This window comes from Podarcis cretensis (genome assembly GCF_951804945.1).
Source record: "Podarcis cretensis genome assembly, chromosome: 8".
NCBI lineage: Eukaryota > Metazoa > Chordata > Lepidosauria > Squamata > Lacertidae > Podarcis > Podarcis cretensis.
This window is the reverse complement of record NC_137177.1, coordinates 27,079,725-27,095,599: the sequence shown is the minus strand read 5'-3', so window position 1 is coordinate 27,095,599 and position 15,875 is coordinate 27,079,725. Positions and strand designations below refer to the sequence as shown.

Here is a 15,875-nt window from a genome sequence, read left to right as displayed (position 1 = left end):
CTGATCGAAAGGTCGGCGGTTCGAATCCCTGCGGTGGGGTGCGCTCCCGCTGCTCGGTCCCAGCGCCTGCCAACCTAACAGTTCGAAAGCACCTCCGGGTGCAAGTAGATAAATAGGGACCGCTTACCAGCGGGAAGGTAAACGGCGTTTCCGTGTGCGGCTCTGGCTCGCCAGAGCAGCGATGTCACTCTGGCCACGTGACCCGGAAGTGTCTCCGGACAGCGCTGGCCCCTGGCCTCTTAAGTGAGATGGGCGCACAACCCCAGAGTCTGTCAAGACTGGCCCGTACGGGCAGGGGTACCTTTACCTTTACCTTTTATTTCCATCCAAGAATTCTGGGCGCTTTAATTTACCCCTCAGAGTTAAAAATTGCTGGCAACCCTTAACAAACTACAGTGCCCAGAATTCTTGGAGAGAGAGAATGTGTTTCAAATGTGCTTTAAATGCATGATTTATAACAGGGTTTCCCGAATGTGGGTCTCCAGCTGTTTGTGGACTACAACTCCCATCATCTCCAAGAACCCCTGTCATTTGTTAAGGGTGCTAAGAGCTGTTAGGAGACCTTTATTCCTCTCACAGAGCTCCAGTTACCAGAATTCCCAGTGAGGAGGGATTGTTTAAACCACTTTGGGAACTGGAACTCCATGTGTGGAAACAGAACTCCTAAATGACTCTCAGCACCTTTAACAAACTACAGCTCCCAGTATTCTTTGGGGAAAGCCAGGACTGTGTAAAGTGCTGGCATAGCTCTTTAAAGATAAGGTGTGAATGTCCCCTTATACAGCAAAAGAAACTACAAGAGATTCTGTGATGAGGGCCTATGAGAAGCAGAGGGCTCAGACCACACCCCCAACATACATTTAAAGCACAAGGGTTCCCCGCCATCCAAAAAATCCTGGGAACCGTAGTTTGTTTAGGGTGCTGGGAATTGTAGCTCTGTTGAGGGTAAACTACAGGTCCTAGGATTCTTTAGGGGAAATAATGTGCATCAAATATAGGGTGTCAATGTGCCATAGTTATTGCCTAACTCACATTGACCAAGCCTCTCCAGAAAAAAAAATGTTCTAGGGCTTTTCCAGAGTAGGAACACAGGTAGTTATTCCGGAAGTGCCCTTCTAAGGATGGGGATCTGCACTCGCCCACCGTTAGGCAGTGAATAAGACTAAGAATAATTTTAAAGGAGGAACGTTTCCTCTTCTGAACCAACATGACATGCCTTTTTTTTATTAAAAAAAAAAACCACCCATGAGAGAAGCCCTTGATTGGCCGTTCCTTCCCTCCTCCAGAAAGCAGCAAGCCGGCAATCAATGAATGGGTGGGACCTGGCGAGTCGGGGGTCCCGCCCTGACAGCTGATTGGGGGCGGTGGCGCTGGAGCAGAGGCGCTCGAGCTAGAGAACTGCTCCCCCCACTTTCCTACAATGAGCTTCTGCTCGGCGAGAAAGGGGAGGGCAGAGAGAAGGAAGGTGGGGAAACAGAGGAGGTGCTTTTCTGTTCGTGGCATTACACCAGCTGAAGGGTCAGTCCGGGGAATATACAGATACACACGCACGCACTCACATGCCTGCGCGCTCAGGAAGTACTCTGGCTGGTCCAAGCCCACTTTCCCTGCGCTTTTAGGGAAGGGAAGGAGCAACCCCAGCAGAGGAAGCGCCGGGAGGAAAAGCGAAGCGACCCCAGCGCTGGTCCTGCCAGTGGGGCAAAGAGGGACCCGTAGCGGGCGGGCGAGCAAGCTGGACGAGGGGGCGAAGCAGTTCCAGGTAAGGCGAGCCCTCGATCTCCGGTGCTTTTCGAAGCTGAGTGGCGCGGCGGGTGCGCGGCTTTGTGGATGCGCGCTCGGAGTTGGGGGTCAGGGGCTTAGGATCTCTGCGGGAGGATACCCCTCTCTCCTGTATATATGTCTGTGTATGTGTATATATACATGTATATATGTATGTGTGTGTGTGTGTGTGTGTGTGTGTATATGTATATGAGAAATTCAGAGAGAAGAGGGGGTCTGGTCGCCTTCCTGTAGTAGCTTCGCCATCTCCGTGGCTTGTTGCTGCATCGAGGGAAGGAGGAGGAGGAGGAGGAAGAGAAGAAGAGCAGCCCAGGCCGCGGAAGCTGGAGACTGGGGGGCGAGGAAACGCGTCCCTAAATAAATGATCGGGGGGCGAAGAGTGGCTAGTGGGGGCGGCAAATGTACGGAAGCGTTTGGGGAGGAGGGTGGCATGTGTGGGTGCTCAGAGGAGTGACTTCCCCCAGAGTATTGGGCGGGGAGGAAGGGGGTGTTCTCGGGGTCCAGCACCGTTCCCGGAACTGCAGTGTGGTGGTGTCAGTGGGAGGAGGAGGAGGAGAAGATGGATGGGGAGCTGTAACGCTCTCCGGAGCCCTCGCAATCTCCCTGGTAAACCACACTGCGCAAGCCGAAGGTGGGGAGGAGAAGGAAGAGAGAGAGAGAGAAGGAGGTGTGTTTGATGGGCACAGGTTGATGTACCTTTGTCTCTCCGCCCCCCCCCGGCTGTGTTTCCTCCTCCCACCCATCCCCGTTTCGTGCAACGATGTGCAGGCAAAAAGAAGCAACCACTGTCCTCTCCTCTCTCTCCCCCGCCTCCTATTTCAGCAGCTGGAGTGAGGCATCAATAAGCTCCTTTTGTGATACCCGCCCCGAGATCGGGACCAGAATCGGCTGCTTATACTGGGAACTGGGGAGAGAGGGTGGGGAACGTTTTTTCTTTCTACTGACGCCCCCTCGCCCCCCGACCGCCTTCTCCTCCCTGGGGACGCCTGGGCCATAAATCCTCCTCACAGCAAGCAACAAAAGGCTCGGCAGCAAACAGCCAAGGGGGTGAGTTGCCGGCTGCTCCAGCCCTGCAGGGGGAGAAGCGGTTTGTGTATATGTGCGTGCGTAGCGTGGGAGTGTCCTCCGCCTCCTCCCCCCCCCCACCGTTGTAAGGCCGGCGACCTACGAGGATCCCTTCTGACGCTGGACCAGACACCTGTGGACCACCTGCCTGCCTTTCTCCTTGCCCGCTCCAGTCTCGCGTTTCTTGCCCCGGCCGGAGCTATATGGTTTAGATCATGCTTTCTTAATTCCCTTTCCTCTCCGGCTCTTCCCTCCCCCGTGTCCGCTTATCTGCCAGATCGGATGTTGAGAGGGGTGTAAAATTAAGCCATCTTTTCTCCCCCACCCCCCTGCCAGCTCTCTGGCCATTGATAAGATTCTTCCCAAGCCCCGCCCCCTCTTCGCTCATGTTGTGAAGAGAGCGTGGGCAATGTCGCCTTAAGAGAAGTTGTGCCACGCAGGAGTCGCAGCCACGGCATCCTCGCAGGAGCCCTGATTCCTCACCAGTGAACTTCGGTCCTCTTGGGTTCCGGACTTGGTGGTCTTTTGCAAAGCATGCCTCCCTCTTGCTACATTACAAAATGTAGCAAGCCAGCTGTCTTTCTGGGTGCCCTCCTGCAGAGTGGGGCTCCGCACTTCTGCCCTAAAGCAGAGCTGTAGGTACGGGGGTGGGGGTGGGCTAGCCAGGTTTTTTGCCCTGCGGGAAACCTCCAGAGGGGCACTATGGAGCCTCCCAGCCTCTGTGTGTGCACGCAAATGCACATGAGGGGGGGGTGCCAAACTGGGTCTTTGACTCGCGTTAAACAAAGCTTAGTTTCACCCCTGCCTAAAATCCTCCAGACTCAGGGACAGGGGAACCACTTTTTCATTCTGAGGACCGCATTTCGTGCTAGGCAACCTCCTGGAGGCCGCAAGATGTCAGCAGCGGTGGACGGGGCCAGAGGCAGATGTGGGCGGAAGATTGAATGTGGTTGTTAGCTATGTACCATACAGGGCCGTCTTACCCATAGGTGTCAGGGGCGCAGGGCATCCGGGCGCCAGGCTCTCAGGGGCACCAGGCTGAGAGTCTGGGACCTGAGACTTGAGACTTGAGTGCTGCGACTGGCTCTTTTGCTGCAGGCAGTTATGTGCTGCGAGTTTGGGGGCGACCGAGCCAGCGAGACACTGAGTTGGCTGGCTGGCTCCGCCCTCCTGCATGCCTGGCACTGGGCAACCTGGGGGGCCACTGGGTGGATCTTTGCACCCTGGTGCCGCATATGGTTAAGACAGCCCTAGTACCATAGGCTGACTTTTTACACACATTCATGCACCCCTCTCTGTTGCCCATCTGGGCAAGCAAGAGGCATTATCTAGGCAGGTAAAAGCACTCAAGGAAGGTGTGGCGCAGGATTGTTGAGGGCTGAGGCAGGGTGGATGGGTGGGTGAAGTGGCCTGGGGAGAGTCCTGAGGGTTAGATAGACCTGGAAGGTGCACTTGACCCACAGATCCGGGTTCCCCAGCACTGCCCTACTGCCAGGCTTCCCCCTTCTAACCATGCGCATGGCGACCAGGCCTCAGCACACATTCCGGAGGCTCAGAGTTATGGTGAGAGAGCCGCTGAGGGAAACAGCTTGTTTCCTTCTCTCTTGGAATGGCCCACCCCACTTGTGTCCTTGGTTTCTCTCCTGCATTGTTCTTCTTTTAAAAGAAAAAATGAGAGAAAAAATGCCTGTCTTCTTCCCAAAACTGGGGGTTTCTCCCAGAATGTGACCAACAGTTTCCGCCTCTCATCCAGCACTCACAGATCCGGGAATTGGCATTTCCTTCCGGCGGAAGTCCTGCTTTTCTCAGCCAGAGGTTGAGCTGGGGGGAGATGATAGGGTTTATGGGGAAAGGGTTACTATGACTACTCCTGCGCAGAAATGAACATTTCTCTTTCCTCTGTGTGTGCGCTCGCTCGCATGTGCGCCTTCCTCTGGGTCACTTTGCAGAGAGAGTATTTTTATCAGGTTTCAGAAGGACAGTCCCTGCAAGGGAGGGGCTGCAGCTGAGTGGGAGAGCACATGCTTTGCATGCAGAAGGTCTCAGCAATGTAGCGAGAGCACCGGAAGAAGGCAGGCTGCCTCACACTGAGTCAGGCCATTGGTCCTTCTAAGTTCGTACTTTTTTTCAGCCAAAGGGCCACATTCCCTCCTGGGAAATGTGTCACTGTTGCGCGAGGCTGGTGGCAAAAGTGGGTGGAGCAATGAATGCAAATTTTGTACACATGACTAACTTGACACACATTCACACAGCCTCCATCCAATGAAGCAAGAAGCACTATCAGAGTTGCAGCCAGGCAAAAACATTCACATAGGGTGTGAATAACAGAATCAAAGAATCATAGAGATGGAAGGGTCATCTAGCTTACTCCCTGCATGCAAGAATCTTTTGCCCAACATGGGGCTCGAATTCTCGACCCTGAGATTAAGTCTCATGCTCTACTGACTGAGCTATGTAAGGTGAGTGAGGGGTGTGTCGTGAAAGTGGGTGTAGACTGAGGAGTCCTGAGGGCCAGACAGAGAGGGTTGAAGGGCTGCATTTGGCTCCCTGACCTGAAGTTTCCCACCCCTGATCTATACTCACTGGCAGCAGCTCTCCAGACAGGTGTTCTTCTAGCCATTCTTGGAGATGCTGGGGATGAAGCCAGCATTCAGTCTGCAGCATCTCCAGGCAGGCCTAGGAAAAATTCTCAAGCGGTCCTCCATCTGTTGTAGGACTTCAGGTCATTTCAGCCCCAGAGAGTGTATGTAATGGATGGGGATGTTGGGAGCTGGGGAGTTCAGCAACATCTGGTGAGCCACATGTTCCCCATCCCTAGTGTAGACTTCGCTGCACTAGAGGGACCAGTGGTCTTGGTCTGGTAGATGTCAGCTTGCTATGTTCTACATATTTGGCTTAGCTCTAAAGCAACTGCACTGTGATTGAAAAGACAAGTGTGCCCCAACCCAAAATTTATTGCACTGTCAGATAGGATATAGGGGAGCATAATATTCAAGTTATGTTGTTACAAGGGGATTATTATTGTTGTTTAATTTATGTACCACTTTTATGATAATATAGCTCCTAAGTGGTTTACAACTACAAAACCAATCCACAGTTAAAGTACACAATAATTTTAAAGCACCCTTAACTAAAATACACAATAAAACAGATTAAAAGAGCTTAACAATTGAAAGCAGTCAAAACTATAAAATCCCAAGTTCACTTCAGGGGAATGCTTGCTGAAATGGGTGTGTCTTCAGGAGCTGAAAAGTTGTTTGTCTGTATTGGATCACAGTCTACTTCTGGGGTGCCCAAACTTGTTTTCAAAGAGGGCCAGATTTGATGAAGTGAACATGCATGAGGGGCGACCAAAGTTGTTGAGCTTTTTTTTTTACCCCAGGACATATACTGCAACGGGGGCCAGATTAAATCGACCAGTGGGCCGGATTAGGCCCCCAAAATGGACTTTGGACATGCCTGATTTACTTTAAAAGTCTGTCTCTAGTAACTGGGAGGTCGGTTGCCCCAGATGTGGAAGTATATGACTAACTGTCATGGCAACAGTCATTGGCTGTGCATACCCAGAATGATAGAACTCTTGGGTTGCCTGTGCATTTGGGATGACCAGAGTTTTGGACTGGACTGCAGCAAATGTGTGAAAGCAGTTGGAGGATAATCTTTTGTGTTAGAGTTGGTTGAGGGTGGGAGAATCAACCTCTGGTCCCTGTGCTAATTTCAGAAACCTCCTTCATGCAATTTGTTCCCCTCGAAGCAGCCTGTTGGAGGTGGGGGAGCCACACCCCTTTTAGTTCAACCACATGTTCACATGGGCCCTCTGACAATGGTGGTTCGTGCCCATTAGTACTGGCAGGGCAGAATGCAGGGAGCCCAGGGGAGGCGGAGCCAGAGCCTGATTGGGAGGAGCCAGAACCCACAACAGACAGAGGCAACTAATCCTAGTTCCGCCTCCATCCTCTTCCCTGCTGAATTTTACAAGGGCAACACAGAGACCAAGGAAGAGGAAAGTGGCTCTTCAAAAGAAGGGGCAGACAGAGGTTGGTGGGGCAGTTGCTCATCATCCTAATGGACAAGCCAACACAAGATTTCTTGTTTGCTGCCTGGAAAAAGAAGAAAAAAAATATTTTAATACATAAAGAGAGCATGCAAACATTAATAATGTGGAAGAGGCCACATTGTGAGATTTAAGAAGCAAGCACACCTGTGCTGGAACCCATCCTATGAAATGAGTGCATCTGGGAGCATAAAACTTGTTGTTGTTGTTTAGTCATTTAGTCGTGTCCGACTCTTCGTGACCCCATGGACCAGAGAACGCCAGGCACTCCTGTCCTCCACTGCCCCCCGCAGCTTGGTCAGACTCATGCTGGTAACCACGAAAACACTATCCAACCATCTCGTCCTCTGTCGCCCCCTTCTCCTTGTGTGGAATCAGTTTCTGCGCACAACCTGATAGAGAAAAAGCGAGTAAGAGGTGACACAGTGTAAGATTATTAGATTATGCACCGTGTGTGGAGAAAGTGGATAGAGGAAACTTTTCCTGCCTTTCGCATGACACTAGAACTTATGTCATCCAATGAAGCTGAACGCTGGAAGATCCAGATAAAAGAAAGAACTTCTTCGTGCCGCTTGTACTTTAAACTATGGAACTCACTTTCCCAGGTGGCATTGATGGCCACCAACTTGAATGGCTTGAACAAAGGATTAGACAAATTAACGGAGGACATGGCTATTGACGGTTCCTAGCCAGGATGGCTGTGCTGTCCTTCTATGGTCAGAGGCCGAGAGCCTGCTGCACTCATTTCTGGTTTGTGGGCTTCCCATAAGCGTCTTGTTGGCCACTGTGAGAACAGGGTGCACCTTTGGCTTGATCCAGCAGGCTCATCTCATGTTCTTAACCTGCACGGCCAAGCAAACACCACCATGCCATTTTATTAACAGCTCACACGTGTTTCAGTGGAGGGTTTTGCCTAGAAAACCCTCATGATCTGCACCCCTCCCCACCTTCCCACTGGCACCTATTCTGCAGGGTTGAAGCCTCTGTTTAAACATATGTGAGCCATTCAGAAACGCCACCATGCACATGCAGTTTGTACTCAGGAAATCACCAAGTACAAGATGTAGCAGCATACGAAGCAGCCCCCGCAATTCCCTCTCCTCCCCAAGACATCCCTCTGCCTATTCAAGGTTTTCAATGGCATCTGGGAAGTGTGGGCAAGTAGAAATTTGAATGGAACAAGGAAAGAATGTTCATCTACTCTCTATTGTGTAACCTTGTGCTTCTGTATCTGGAGCTGCACAATGTATGGCAGTTTATTTTTCAGTAGCATTTTCAGCATGCAAAGTGTGCTGTGGTGCTTATTGTCTTCATCCAGTCAGTGCTGGGCTACAACGGAGGCATTTTGCATTCTTTCAGACCAAGTTCTCAAAAGCTTTAATCTGCCCCCTGGAGTATTGTGCTCTCTCTCTCTCTCTGTGTATCCAGGTTGCCCAGTGCCTCCATTCTGCAGCACTGAGCAAAACCATGTTGACTGTTTAATTCAGGAGTATCTAGTATGGCACCACCCAGATGTTGTTGGCCTTCAACTCCCATCCAGCATAGCCAGTTGCTGGGGTTGATGGGAGCTCCAGTCCAACAATATTTGGAGGGCACCATGCTGGCTATGCCTGCTTTAATTGATATAATCACAGAACCGGGAGGAGCTATATGCGGCATCTAGTCTAGCTTTGATTTGATGCAAGAAATCCCCAGAGCATCCCCAATAGAGCATCCCCAGCAGGAGAGGGCTATTTGCTTTTGCTTGAAGGCCTCCCTTCTAGGTAATTGGTTCCATGCCCAAAATGCCCATCCGTTCAAGAACTTTTCCTTAATGTTAACTGACACCTACCCTCCTGTAATGCAGGATGTAAATGAAACAAGTAATAGTGCAAATACAGTGGAACCTTTGTTTTTGAGCGTCTCGGAAGCCAAACGATTCGGAACCTGAATGCTGAAAACCTGGAAGTGAATGCTTCTATTTCCGAACGCACTTCGGAAGTTGAACGGCTTCCAAGGCGCGTTTCTCCCTTTTTCCCTTTTTTTTTATAATAATTTTTATTAGTATTCCAATTTTAAAACAAAACAATAACAACGACATAAAAACATCCACCAATACAAACAAACACACAAATATAAATTCTTAACCTCATTTTCATAAGCCTCCTTTCTTGGACTTCCCCATACCTCACCTTTTTTGCATCCTTATTTTACAGTTTTTCAGCAACCCTTTTAGCCAATTAAATTTAAATTTGTTATCTTTCTCAATTTCACCTTAAATAACATTTTCAGCTGCAATTCTGCATCTTCCTTCCCCTTGACATTTTAGCACTCTTCAATATTATAACAGTTCTTTAGATAAGCTTTGAACTTCTTCCAGTCTTCCTCCACCGTCTCCTTCTCTTGGTCACGGATTCTGCCAGTCATTTCTGCCAGTCCCATAAAGTCAATCACTTTCGTCTGCCATTCTTCCAGTGTGGGGAGTTCTTGTGTCTTCCAATACTTTGCTAGAAGAATCCTTGCTGCTGTAGTGGCGTACATAAAAAAAGTCCTATCCTTCCTTAACACCAATTGGCTGACCATGCCCAAGAGGAATGCCTCTGGTTTCTTGTGAAAAGTACATTTAAGTACCTTCTTAATTTCATTGTAAATCATTTCCCAAAAGGCTTTAATCTTTGGGCAGGTCCACCAAAGGTGAAAGAAGGTTCCTTCAGTCTCATTACATTTCCAACATTTATTATTGGGCAGATGATAAATCTTCGCAAGCTTAACTGGGGTCATGTACCACCTGTAAATCATTTTCATAATATTTTCTCTTAGGGCATTACATGCCGTGAATTTAATACCGGTGGTCCATAACTGTTCCCAGTCAGCAAACATAATGTCATGTCCAACGTCCTGTGCCCATTTAATCATAGCTGATTTAACTGTCTCATCTATTGTATTCCACTTCAGCAACAAATTATACATTCTTGATACATTCTTAGTATTGGGTTCTAACAATTCTGTTTCCAATTTCGATTTCTCCACCTGGAAGCCAATTTTCCTGTCTTGTTTAAAAGTTTCCATTATTTGATAATAATGAAGCCAATCTCGCACCTTGGGCTTTAATTTCTCAAAACTCTGTAGTTTAAATTCACCGCTTTCTTGTTCTAAAATTTCAGAGTATTTTGGCCATTTGGATTCCATATTCAGTTTCTTCACCTCCTTAGCCTCCATAGGTGATAACCACCTAGGAGTTTTATTTTCCAACAAATCCTTGTACCGAATCCAAACATTATATAATGCTTTCCTAACAATATGGTTTTTAAAACCCTTATGAACTTTAACCTTGTCGTACCATAAATATGCATGCCAACCAAACCTATTATCAAATCCTTCCAAATCCAGAATATCTGCATTCTCAAGAAGTAGCCAATCTTTCAACCAGCAGAAAGCTGCCGATTCATAGTACAGTCTCAAATCCGGCAGGGCAAACCCCCCTCTTTCTTTAACGTCAGTAAGTATCTTAAATTTTATTCTGGGCTTTTTGCCCTGCCAGATAAATTTAGATATATCTTTCTGCCACTTCTTGAAGCAATCCAGTTTATCCACAATTTGTAATGTCTGAAACAAAAATAACATTCTAGGCAATACATTCATTTTAATCACTGCAATTCGGCCTAACAAGGAAAGCTTCAAATTCGACCATATTTCTAGATCTTTCTTTACCTCTGTCCAACATTTGTCATAATTATCCTTAAATAAATTCACATTTTTAGATGTCATGTTAATCCCCAAATATTTTACTTTCTTTGCCACCATTAACCCAGTTTCATTTTGGAATCTCTCTCTTTCAACATTTGTTAAGTTTTTTTCCAGAACTTTAGTTTTTTGTTTATTCAGCTTGAATCCTGCCACCTGGCCAAAGAATTGAATTAACTCTAAAACTCTTTTTGTACTAGTGTCTGGCTCTTGTAACGTCAATACTAGGTCATCTGCAAATGCCTTCAATTTATAATGTTTAGCTCTGACCTGAACTTCTTTTATCAGCTGGTCCCCCCTGATCATGTTCAACAAAACCTCCAGGACTGATATAAAAAGTAATGGGGATATCGGGCACCCCTGCCGTGTCCCTTTTTCTATGGATAGTTCATCAGTAACCACATTATTTACAATTAACTTAGCCTTTTGTTCAGAATATATTGCACTTATACCATTTTCAAACCTTTGGCCTACCCCCATCCCATGGAGATTCTTCTTCATGAACTTCCAAGAAATATTATCAAAAGCTTTCTCCGCATCCACAAAAATCAGGACTGCCTTCGTGTTAATATTTACAGTTAGCAGTTCCATAATATCAATTATGTTCCTTACATTATCTGATAAGTGTCTTCCTGGGAGAAAGCCTGCCTGGTCCTTATGAATCTCCTCCATTAACACCCTCTTCAGTCTTTTTGCTAAAATGTCAGCAAATATTTTGTAATCCACATTAAGTAATGATATAGGGCGGTAGTTCTTGATCTGGTTTTTTTCAGTTTCAGTCTTTGGTATAAGTGTGATAAAAGCTTCTTTCCACGATTCAGGTGCCTTTTCCCCCTCTAATATTTCATTACAAACCTCCTTAAGTGGCTGTATTAACCATTCTTTCAATGCTTTATAATATCTGGAGGTTAGTCCGTCTGGTCCTGGAGATTTCCCTAGTTGCATGTTTCGAATGGCACCCTCCACTTCTTGGTCTGTTATTTTCTCATTTAAAATCAACCTACTTTGTTGCGAAATTTTTTGTAATCCATATTTCTTAAGAAAATCTTCCATGTCTCCTTCATTTTCCGGCCCTTGTGAATATAATCTCCTGAAATAACTCTGAAAGCAATTACTAATCTCATTTAGTTTAAAAATGTTCTTTCCATCCACCTCCAAACTTGTGACTGTATTTAATTTCTGTCTCTTCTTCAGTTGCCATGCTAGAAGTTTCCCACATTTATCCGCTGATTCAAATGTCCTCTGTCTCATTTGCTTAATTTTCCATTCTATCTCCTGGTTCATCAATTCCATATATTGCATCTGATAAAACTTAATTTCTCTCAGAATCTCATGAGACTTTGGTTTCGACCTCAGTTTCTTTTCTCCTTTTATTTTTTCCAAAATCTTATCCTTCCTTTCATTTTGTTTCTTTCTCTTTAAAGAGTTCTGTTGTATCAGAAAACCTCGCATCACGGCCTTACTTGCGTCCCAGATCACTCTTTTCTCAACATCTGTCCTCAGATTTATCTCAAAGTAGTCCTTCAAGGTTTTTTGGGCCTTTTTGTAGATCTCCACATCTCTGAATAGGGTGTCATTCATTCTCCATCTGAAGGATCCAGCTGTCGTTAGTTTCATTTCCATCTTCACTGCATTATGGTCGGAGCATGTCTTTGGGCAGATTTCCACCTTTTTTATCCTTGGAGCCATTCCACTAGTAATCCATATTTGATCTATTCTTGTCCATGTCATTTGTGCCTCTGAAAAGAATGTTCCCTCTCTCTCAAGAGGGTTTCTTGTTCTCCAGATATCAATCAGGTCCATGTTTTCAGTCATTTCAAAGAAGGTCTTAGGTAGTCTCCCACCCTTAGAGACCACCTGTCTTTGTGCTTTATCCATGTTTGTCGAGACCACGCCATTCATATCTCCTAGTAAAATCACCTTATGATCCAAATAATCCGTTAATGTCTCATGCAGTTTCTTGTAAAATTCTGCCTTCCCTTCATTAGGTGCATATATGCCAACTATCAAGATTTTTTCTCCTTGGATTTGTATCTCAATTGCCAAAATTCTTCCATGTTCATCTTTAAAGATCAATTTTGGGGCCAATTTTTCCTTTGCATAGATCACCACTCCTCTTTTCTTGACTTTATCTGATGAAATAAATTCCTGTCCTAATCTTTTATTTATAAGTAATCTTCTATGTGCCCTTGTTATGTGAGTTTCTTGTAAACATATCAAATCCAATTGTTCTCTTTTCAAAATATGAAAAACCTCACGCCTTTTTCTGGGAAGGTTGAGCCCATTACAGTTCCAGGTTAAAAATTGCAGAGACATTATTGGTTAGTTGCCTCCAGCTGCTCCCTGCAGCTGGTCTTCCTCCAAAGGTGATTTCAGTCCAAATGTCAAGTTTCCAAGGTCTGCATCAGAGGTCAAGTCAAGGGCTCCTTTCACAAGGTCCTCCTCGTTTCTGTCTAGGAATCGTTCTTTATCTTGCACTGTTCTTATTTTGACTTTTTTTCCTTTGTAATTAAAAGACAAGCCTTGTGGAAATTCCCACCTGAAAGGTATGTTGTTCTTCTTCAGCAGGTCAACCAGATTCTTAAAATAAGTTCTTACCTCCAGAATGTATTTTGGGATATCCTTGTAAATTTGAACAGAAGCATTTCCAATCTGAAGAGTTCTCTGGTAATGTAAGTTTAAAATTTTATCTCTTTCCTCTTTGGATCTCAGAGTTATCAGACAATCCCTTGGAATCTTCCTGCCTTCCCTTCTGCCCAATCTGAAGGCGGTTGTTATCTTGAAATCATCTCCCTCTGAATTTACCTGCCAAAATTCTGATAACTCTTTTGTGAGAAAGTCCACTAGGTTGTCCCCTTCACTTTCAGGGACCAGCCTAAATTTCAAATTCCTCTCTTTCCTCTGCATCTCCCACAAAGACAGGGCCGCCTCATGTTGGTCCAACTTCTTGCAAACTGATAGTAATCTTTCCTGTGTATTTTCAGCCGTAGCTTTAGCCTCTTCTGCAATTTTTCGAATTGTAGCGTTTCTCCCTTTTTCCCCATTGGAATTGCTGACCACCCATTGCGCCTTGGTTGTCTCACATTTCAGAAGTCGAAAGGTCTTCTGGAACAGATTACGTTCGACAACTGAGGTTCCACTGTACCTGCTATTGGGAGTGGGCTCCTTGTGCAGAAGACTACAAGCTCCCCCCTGCTTTGCATTGCCATCATTCTTAGGAACATAGGACGTTGCCTTATAATACCAACTCAAAACGCTGGTTTGAGGAACTTGGTATTAACACAGACTGCCAGTGTGGTTGTGCAGGGGTTCTGAGAAGTATCCAGCTCAGCCTGGAGATGCCAGGGATTGAACTGGGAACCTTCTGCATGCAAATCTTGAGCTCTGCTACTGATTCTTGTGCTTCCTTTCTACCTCCACTGTCAGAGGCAAAATGCCTTAGAAAGCCAGTTGCTTGGAATCACAAGGTGGGAGAGGGCTGTTGTGTTAAGGCCTTCTTGTGGGCTTCTTGTAGGCATCGGTCTAGTCCAAGATGCTAAACTAGATAGGTCTTTCACCTGATCATGGAGGCTCTTCTTATGTTCCAGCTGATAGAACATCACATTAGTGTTGGGGCACCAGCGAAAATATTAATCTCCTGCAGTAGGAAGGGGCAGTGGCAGAAGGGGCAGTGCATGCAAATGATCTATGGTTCAATCGGGGGTATCTTCAAGTAGAGCTGGGAATACCCCTTCTCTGAAACCCTGGAGAGAGACTGCCAGTCAGTGTAGACCATGGGTAGGCAAACTAAGGCCCGAGGGCCGGATCTGGCCCAGTCGCCTTCTAAATCCGGCCCATGGGTGGTCTGGGAATCAGCATGTTTTTACATGAGTAGAATGTGTCCTTTTATTTAAAATGCATCTCTGGGTTATTTGTGGGGCATAGGAATTCATTCATTATCCCCCCCCCCCAAAAAAAAATATAGTCCAGCCCTCCCACAAGGTCTGAGGGACAGTGGACCAGCCCCCTGCTGAAAAAGGTTGCTGACCCCTGGAGTAGACAATACTGAGCTGGGTGGAGCAACGGTCTGATACAGTATAAGTCAGTTTCCTATGTTCCTATGACAGGAGAAGCCATCTATGCTGGTGGAATATTCAACACCATATTTAAAGGTACAAAGAGCCCTCTCTAGGTCAGGAGCTGACACTGTGTCAGCCAGCCAAGTCAATGGCTGTGAAGCTCATGAGACAGACTTGATGGAGACAACCCCACCTTGTTGATTGGCCTCAGCAGCACCTGGGCATCAAAGGTATGTGTGGCCAGATGCAAAAAGAAGAAGATAGGGCTCTTGCATGTTTAATAGCATGATACCTGCTGAAGTGCCCTCTTCTACAGAAAGAGCATGTAGAAGGCAGAAAGGGATCCAATAGACCTTTTGGTGCTTTAAAATAGATTAGCATGGCTTTCCGGGTGCTTCCTCCCTGCCATAGCGCTCTGGAATGTGTTTTCCTAAACAGCAGATTCACTTGGCTTCTTGATAAAGCAGACCTGGCTATTTGCCACGGTTTCTGCTGGATGCATCGTTCTGCTCTGGGTGACTCCCAAATGTTCCATCGCGCAGGAAGCTATGGAGAGAGGCAACATGTTCTCAGAGGTGGAGTGATCCTCTTCACAGCCCGGCCACTGACTCATGCAGCCTTGGGGATGATGTTTCCTCTTCGTGAACCTCTTGCTTTCTCGCCCTAACCCAGCAAACGGAAAATGCTTGCTTAGCGCCTTCTCCTTTGGACACCCTCATGACGGCTGTCACGTCACAACTGTGGCAATCTCTGGCTAAATGTTGCTGGGAAAGTACCAGAGAGCTCCCCCAAGAAGTCTTTCAAGTTCATGTTTAGTGGAGGAGGATGTGGTATCTATCTCAGCATTCTACATTCCTGCTTAATCTGGATACAGATGGTGCTGCGGGTATAAGGTTTTTAAAAAATGAAAATGTGCATTTATAAAGGGTTATGGCATAATCTGTGCATAGTCTGGCCACTGATTGCCTGTCACCCACTGCTTCCTTCCTATGAATCTCCTGTTTGGAGCAGGGGTTCCCAGACTGTGCTCTGCAGACCATGGGTGCCCCTGGTCCAGGAGCTTCATTCCCTGCTAGTGGAATACTGTACTCTCCCCAGAAACACTTGTCTGGCATCTGCTTCGCTAGCTTTTTAGCACCACATGAAGACAAATGTTATTTCCCTTAGCTTTTAGTGGATGATTATTTTTTTATTGC

At 46.6% G+C, this 15,875-nt stretch overlaps 1 protein-coding gene across 3 annotated transcripts in view; it reads left to right on the top strand.

Annotated features, from left to right (window-relative positions):
* The first annotated feature begins 1,379 nt into the window (after positions 1-1,379).
* The window catches only part of FGR (FGR proto-oncogene, Src family tyrosine kinase), a 61,136-nt gene continuing 46,640 nt past the window's right edge, over positions 1,380-15,875 (top strand). For 2 of the 3 annotated variants that reach the window (XM_079986117.1, XM_079986115.1), the window contains exon 1: positions 1,380-1,759. The gene's annotated coding sequence lies outside the window, so the exon portion shown is untranslated. Of the gene's footprint in view, positions 1,760-5,282; positions 5,304-15,875 lie in introns of those variants that run through there. The other variant, XM_079986116.1, reaches the window with a different exon arrangement.